This window comes from Trichechus manatus, unplaced genomic scaffold (genome assembly GCF_000243295.1).
Source record: "Trichechus manatus latirostris isolate Lorelei unplaced genomic scaffold, TriManLat1.0 scaffold00194, whole genome shotgun sequence".
NCBI lineage: Eukaryota > Metazoa > Chordata > Mammalia > Sirenia > Trichechidae > Trichechus > Trichechus manatus.
The window spans coordinates 3,972,934-3,981,586 of NW_004444130.1; positions in this window are offsets into that span (position 1 = coordinate 3,972,934).

Here is an 8,653-nt window from a genome sequence, read left to right on the forward strand (position 1 = left end):
TGGTGAGTCTACGTCTCACATACTTTGGCATGTTATCAGGAAGGATCAGTCCCTGAAGAAGGACATCATGCTTGGTAAAGTAGAGGGTCATCGAAAAAGAGGAAGACCCTCAATGAGACGAATTGACACAGTGGCTGCAACAATGGGTTCAAACATAACAGTGATTGTTAGGATGGGGCAGGACTGTGCTGTGTTTCATTCTGTTGTACATAAGGTCGTTATGAGTTGGAAGTGAGTCAATGACACCTAATAACAACAACAACAACAAACAATAATTTAGTTTTGCTTGCTTTTGAACTTTATATAAATGGGATCACACTGTACATATTCCTTTGTGTCTTTTTGCTAACCTTTTTATTGTGCTTTAGGTGAAAGTTTACATAGTAAATTGTTTCCCATTCAATAATTCATATGCAAATTTTTCTGTGACATTGGTTGCAATCCTCAAAAATCCTTTGCTGGTTTTTTTTGACTGGTTCTTTGTCTATTTGTTGTTAAGTTGTGAAGTTTTACACATATTTTGATTATTCAATTGTTATTGGAAATATGGTTTCTGAAGGTATTCTCCTAGTTGGTAGCTTGTCTTTTCACTTTTTTGGTAAAGTCTTTTGATGAACAGAAGTTTTTAATTTTCATGAGGTCCCATTTATTGATTTTGTCTTTTGCTTTTTGTGCCTTTGTTATTATATTAGCTAAACCATTATTACAGGTTAGGTCTTTAATCCCTTTTGAATTTGTTTTTTGTGTATGGTGTGAGGCAAAGGAGTGATTTTGCGAAGTTGTCTATGTTCAATCAGGACAGGTCTCTAAAACAGTAGTAACCCACTTCTCTTTAAAACTTTAATTTCAGAGACAAAACATACAAACAACTTCCTTTATTTCCAGCCAACTCCTCACTTCCTAACATGCACACACACTTAGACACATACACACACACACACACACACACACACAGTCACAAAATAACTCATACTCAGAAGAGAGTCTGAATATAATACTGCTTGTACATGTTCTGGTAATTATAATTTTAATTAATGTGATTGTGTTGTGCAATGTCAGCTCCACTTCTGCTCTGAGTCACAATAATTAATATCTAACTGATCAGAAGAATCTAATAGAAGCATTTGAAGGCATTAGTCAGAGAAAATGTATTGTTTCTAATATGTGATCCTATTTTCTCAAACATTAAAACTTGGATTCAGGGTAGCTGGTAATGCTCAGGTTTATAATGGCTATATTCTGATGACAGAAACCCTGGTGGCGTGGTGGTTAAGAGCTATGTCTGCTAACCAGGCGCTCCTTGTAAACCCTATGGGGCAGTTCTACTCTGTTCTATAGGGTCGCTATGAGTTGGAATCGACTCAATGGCAATGGGTTTGGTTTTTTTTTTTTTTGGTTGTTCTGATTGTATAGACAACACATGCCCTGTGACTTGCTCCAGTCCGTAATGAAAACCAGACCATTGATCTTTGCTGGTAGTCTACTGGCAAATGTGCTCTTCTCTGAATTCATATTTGAGCTGGAGTTCCCAGAATTTTCTATTAGCAGTGACATTTTATGAATATTGGTTTAATATCTTGATTTACCTCTTATTCAGAGTCTTATACACCTCTGCAAAACTTTCTGTTAAAACTTCCTGTTACTCCTTTTAACATGTATTTGCATAATACAAACCAAATATTTCCCATAAATACATGCAAATGGGAAAAACTTGTACTTCTGTAATTCTTGAAATACGAATCTGATGAACGTATGAGGACAAAGCCTGTCTGCCTGGATGCTCCTTTTGAGATTCCTAGTGCCTGGGGTAACAATCAAGGACTCCTGGTGGCGCAGTGGTTAAAGCAACTGACTGCTAACTGAAAGGTCAGTGGTTCGAAACCACCAGCGAGCAAGGCTCTCTTGGAAGAAGTACAGCCAGAGTGCTCCGTGGAAGTGAGGATGGCAGGACTTTGTCTCGTGTACTTTGGACATGTTATCAGGAGGGACTAATCCCTGGAGAATGACATCATGCTTGGTAAAGAAGAGGGTCAGTGAAAAAGAGGAAGACCCTCAATGAGATGGATTGACACAGTGGCTGCAACAATGGGCTCAAACATAGCAATGATCGTGAGGATGGCACAGGACTGGGCAGTGTTTCATTCTGTTATACGTAGGGTCTCTATTAGTTAGAACTGACTATATGGCACCTAACAACAACAATATCATAAATCCACCAGAGGTACAGCTTCACAGGAGTTAATGGCATATTCTGGTACAAGGAATGTGTTTTACTTACTGTTGTGCCTTCAGATCTTTTTTGTCTTTGTTGTTCAGATATCTGCATTTCTGTTATCTAAAAGTCAGATCTCTTTTTACTGAAATATCCACTGTCTTTTCCACTGTTCCAAGTTTAATGACATGCATTCCTCAAGACAGCCATTGGAGTCAAGGTGCAGAAGTTCCACAGTTGTTTCTTCATATTAGCTAGCCCACCTATTGAGTGCAAATCCGTGCCTCCTCAGCACTGTTTCGCCCACACGTATTTTCTTAAAGAGTGGAGCCAGCCTAGTCAGAGTACTTCAGTCAAATTTTATGAAGCTTTAGAATAAATAGGTTTATGGTATTCTTGCAAAACTTATTCTTTTTGAGTTAACTTGTGACTAAAAGTGATGCTGTCTCTCTTTTGTCACCCAAAGTCCTCTTAGCACACAAGCTACTCCCTGGGGACAAGCAACTCAGATGGAGACATCGGATAACTGAACTTAATGGGACCCCAATGGCCTTTGAAAGTTAATGCCGTGCTAAAGCAATTAATGAAGCTTACAAAGTGAAGGATTCAAGCCTGAGGATAATTCATACATTGGAATGATCTGGCTCATTATTGGCATTATTTAACATTCCCTCGGCACTCAAGCAAAGCATGCTTACACATCTAAACACAGGACAAGAAATATTTTTGACTCCTATATTCTTCAGGTTAGCAGAGTAGAAAAGATCTTAAAATAGAAACACAACAACTAGTTGAGAAGGAAAATTATCGTTTATAAAAATTCCAGCTAACAGGTACAAACATGAAAGAATGATAGCATTCTTTTTTTTTTTATCATTGTAGTTTAAGTGAAAGTTTACAATTCAAGTTAGTCTCTCACACAAAAATGTATAAATACAATGTTATGTGACTCTAATTGCTCTCCCCATACTGTGACAGCACATTCCTCCTTTCCACCCCTGATATCCCATGTCCATTCAACCAGCTCCTGACCCTCTCTGCCTTTTCATCTCACCTCCGGACAGAAGCTGCCCAATTAATCTCATGTATCTACTTGAGCTAAGAAGCACACTCTTCAAGAGTAAGAATGACAGAATTCTAAAAGCGTATTTCGCAACTCTGATGAAATAATGGGTCTAGGCAACAATCACCAAAGACTCCTAACATCACTGGGAGAGGCTTAATTGGAAATATTATAATGAGAATCAGGCTAGTATCATCTGAACCTACTGATCAGTCTTAGTATCATTAAATATGGGATAGCCAGATATCATAGATCTCAATGATATGAAACGATAAGAAGTACAAAGCACCATGTATGAAGTTTATGTGTCAGAATATTGGAGCCAGAATCTAGTAAGTCCTCCAAGATCTCTCTGGCAGTTTATAGGAAACCAGACCAAAACAACAACAACGAAAAAGGCAAAACAACAACAAAAGACAACCCCAAACAAAAAGCCATTGCCACTGAGTCAATTTTGACTTATGGCAACCCTACATGTGCAGAGTGGAACTGCACTCTATAGAGTTTTCAAGGCTGTGACCTTTCGGAAGCAGATCGCCAGGCCTTTCTTCCAAGGTAACTCTGGGTGGGTTCAAACCACCAACCTTTTGATTAGTAGTTGAGTCTTAACCGTTTGTGCTACGCAGGCACTTTATACAGAGGATAAACCAAAAACCAAACCTATCGCCTTCAAGTCGACCACTGCACCACGAGGGCTCCCTCATATGGAGGACAGAAGGTATTGAATACATACCAAGAGGAAGCCATCAGTCCAATCCAGAATGTGAGACATTTGATAGTACGTATTACATACCAGTGGAACGAATAAAAACAAGGGGAAACTCCTATAAAATAAATGAGACCTAAAAGACATAACAACTGAGTGCAATATGTGGATCTTGAGTGGTCCTGATTCAAAATCATCAAGTAAACAACAACAACAAAAAATTTCATGATATGAAGAAATTATTGACTTTTTAATGTATGATAAAGGTCTGGTGGTTACTTAAAAATAGGCATCTCAGTTAGGAGAATACTTAAGTATTTATGTTGAAATGACATGATGTATGGGGTTTGCTTTAAAATATTTTGGCTAAAATGTGTGGGTCAATAGATGAACCAAATGCTATTGTGTGTTAAAGCTAGGTGATGGGCATGTGAGGGCTGATTATAGTGTTGTCTGCACTTCTGGTTATGTTTGAAAATTTGCATAGTGAAAATGTGAACATGGGTGTTCCATGCTAGATGAAGAGATGGCAAGTGAAGGAGCTGCGGTTTATACGAGAAAGGACTTGAAGACACAGTGGCATAATCAGATCAAATCTGGGTATTGTTTGAGCCTATATAAAAATTTTTAGATATTATTCAGGTATAATCACCAAAAAACAGAGAAGTCTCTCGATTTTGTGTTAAATTACCACTCTTATAAATTGATTTCCAACATTTTTTCTTGTGAATCTTACCTATGAGTTATACATAATACATTTTCTAACGCATATTACTAATGGGCTACTAAGCCCTTAAATATTTAATCGAACCAAGAATTTTCTTGTTTCTGACGGATTTAATATTGCCATAATACCTAATTTTCTAGTTTACTTTTTTAGCAACACTGAGGAAGAAAAAAAAGAAATTAGCTGCCGTTTTTTGGAAAGTAGTAATTTCCAAAAAGTCCCTGGCTGGCGCAAATGGTTAAGTGCTCGACTATTAATCAGAAGGTTCACGTGGCTCCCTGTCTTGCTTCCTCACTACTATTTATGGTTTCCCCTCCCTGTCAGACCCACGGAATGTAAACCTTGTGCAAGCGAATCAACTATACCTGACACTGCCAGGAGGCCGCCTATGAAACAGATTTTGTGATGCTTAATTCTGACGCCTCATTTTTAACTCTTCCTGGTCAATGCTCCTATTGTTGTGTTTCCCTAGTGATTTGGGAGCAGCTTGCTGATTGTTCTCTCTGATTCTTGGTCGGGTGGGGTACACTCTCTTGTACAGCACATGTCCTAACATATACACCTCTGTTGTCGTTGTTGTTAGTTGTTGAGTTGATTCCGACTCATGGTGAACCCATGTGTTGCACAGTAGAACTGTGCTCCATAGGGTTTTCTTGGTTATATTCTTTATGGAAGTGGATTGTCGCCAGGCCTTTCTTCTGAAGTGCCTCTGGGTGGGTTCCATCCGCCAAACTTTTGGCTTGCAGTCGAGTGCGTAACCATTTTTGCCATCTAGCCACCTTACATACATCTCTAGAGGGGTGTATCTCTGTTTTACTGCACAGAATGCCAGCCTAACTCTGCATACTGTGTCTTATGCCCCATTTACTTTTCTTCCCAACTTATTGTTGCTCTTAATAAGGTTTTTGTTTGTACCCATTCCCTGTTGTAACTTAGATGTACTAAATATCAGAAATAAAGGGAGAGGACAAGTATTAGTATCTCATGGATACCCTTGGCTTCTTTGGGTGGTTGCAATTGTAATGTTTTCCTGCTTTAATGAAACTCAGTGTTCAAGGGAATAGGGAGCAGCAGCATAAAGTGTAATGAGGCGAACAGATTTGAAAGGCCTGAACACCACAACAAAATTCACCCTCTGGGGCCTCTCTAGAACTTTGAAAGAGGACTGTGGACCACTATTGCATTTAAACATTGCTAGTCCCCGAGCATGCATGAGCCAGAGACACGTAAGGGCTTTGGGGACACTGGATCAGTCCAAACAATTGTTTTATGGAAAATATCAAATTAGATGTTCATAAGCTTTTCAAGTAGAAGAAATCTCATCCACATTAAACTAATTCAGTGTTTTGGAATAGGAAAAAAACAAATTATTCAGGTATCAGAGATTAGATAATTCTCAGGTGGGTCTATTCATTGTTTAATGTAGTGACTCTCCAGGTGTGGTCCTGGGACCAGTGGTATTAATATCACCTGGGACCTTGTTAGGACTATATTGAGCCCAACCCCAGATGTCCTGATTCAACCTCTGAGGTGGGTTTAGCAATCTGTATAAGAGATTCTAATGCATGCTAAAGTTTGAGAACTACCGTTTTAATGTGTATATGTCAAAAGAAAAATTGTAAAGTTTCTAATTTTTTTCTGCATTTTCTCTTAATACTGAAAAATCTTTTCAAATAATCCCCCAAATTACAGAAATAATTTTTTTCCTTTTAAAATTACTAAGAAAAGCAACAAGGTTTCTTACTACTTTGATAATTCTGATTATGGATCACAACTCAGAGAAAAGTCAGGTTTCTTAGTATTGTGACCGTCACATTTTATTGTTTTGCTGACGTTCAGCACTGTAAATGGCCTGATGCGCAATTTCAACACCTGTATATTTCTGATGAAAACAAGAAAGGTATGCCTGTGGCTCCTTTAGAATCCATGGATCGATACTGAAGCAATAATTAGTCAGGAATGGAGTGTGAAGCTTAACTCAGTTTGAAGTTCCAGATCTGAACAGCAAGCAGTATTATTCTCCAGTATATGTGATAGTTCATTATTATCCTTGTGCTTGTTAATACTGTTTCAAAGAAGGCTCCTGAAAACTTCTTTGTTTATGTTCTGAAGCTTAACTGTCAAAAAAGAAAAAAAAAGAAAAACCCTATTCTACAGCCTAGAGCCTAATTTCTCATATGGCTATGTATATATTAAAATTCTAAGGAAAATATTAGACATTACTAATGTATTAAAAATGAATTTACTATGACTAAGGTAGATTTGGAGCAATGGTTAAGAGTTAGGCTGCTAACCAAAAGGTCAGCAGTTTGAATCCACCAACTGCTCTTTGGAAATCCTCTGGGACACTTCTACTCTGTCCTATAGGGTTGCTATGAGTTGGAATTGACTTGATGGCAATGGGTTTGGTTTTGGTTTTGGGAGGCAGATTTAACTCCAAAATAAAAGGAACGTAAGCAAATATTTTAACAAGACATCACATAGTATGAAAAAATGAGGAAAACGTATGTCAAAGTAAATGCACTCTAATTCGCTCTTTCCCCCATGCGTCTGTCAGTTGTCATACAGTGGGGGCTTGCATGCTTCTGTGATGCTGGAAGCTATGCCACTGGTATTCAAATACCAGCAGGGTCACCCACGGTGGACAGGTTTCAGCTGAGCTTCCAGACTAAGACAGACTAGGAAGAAGGACCTGGCGATCTATTTCTATAAAGAATTAGCCAGTGAAAACATTATGAATAGCAGCACAACATTGTCTGATATAGTGCTGGAAGATGAGCCCCACAGGTTGGAAGGCACTCAAAATACAACTGGGGAAGAGCTGACTCCTCAAAGCAGAGTCTACCTTAATGATGTGGATGGAGGCAAGCTTTTGGGACCTTTGTTTGCTGATGTGGCACGACTTAAGATGAGAAGAAACAGCTGCAAACATCCATTAATAATCAGAATGTGGAATGTACAAAGTATGAATCTAGGAAAATTGGAAATTGTCAAAAAATGAAATGGAACACATAAACATCGATATCCTAGACATTAGTGAGCTGAAATGGGCTGGTACTGGCCATTTTGAATCAGACAATCATATGGTTTACTATGCCAGGAATGACAAAGAGGAATGACATTGTATTCATCATCAAAAAGAACATTTCAAGATCTATCCTGAAGTACAAGGCTGTCAGTGATAGGATAATATCCATATGCCCACAAGGAAGACCAGTTAATACGACTATTATTCAAGTTTACTCACCAACCACTAGGGCCAAAGATGAAGAAAATGAAGATTTTTACCAACTTCTGCAGTCTGAAATTGATTGAACATGCAGTCAAGATGTGTTGATAGTTACTGGTTATTGGAACTAGAAAGTTGGAAATAAAGAAGGATAAGTAGTTGGAAAACATGGCCTTGGTGATAGAAATGATGCCAGAGATTGCATGATAGAATTTTGCAAGACCAATGACTTCTTCATTGCAAATACCTTTTTCACCAACATAAACAGCAACTATACATGTGGACCTTACCAGATAGGATACACAGGAATCAAATTGACTATGCTGTGGAAAGAGATGATGGAAAAGCTCAATATCATCAGTCAGAACAAGGCCGGGGGCCGACTGTGGAACAGATGATCAGTTGCTCATATATAAGTTCAAGTTGAAACTTAAGAAAATTAGAGCAAGTCCAGGAGACCCAGAGTATGACCTAGAGTATATCCCACTTAAATTTAGAGACCATCTCAAGAACAGATTTGACGTGTTGAACACTAATGACCAAACACGAGACGAAATGTGAAATGACATTAAGGACATCATATATGAAGAAAACAAGAGGTCATTAAAAAACACGAAAGAAAGAAAAAACCAAAATGGATGCCAGAAGAGATTCTGAAACTTGCTCTTGAATGTCAAGTAGCTAAAGCAAATGGAAAAAATGATGAAGTAGAAGAG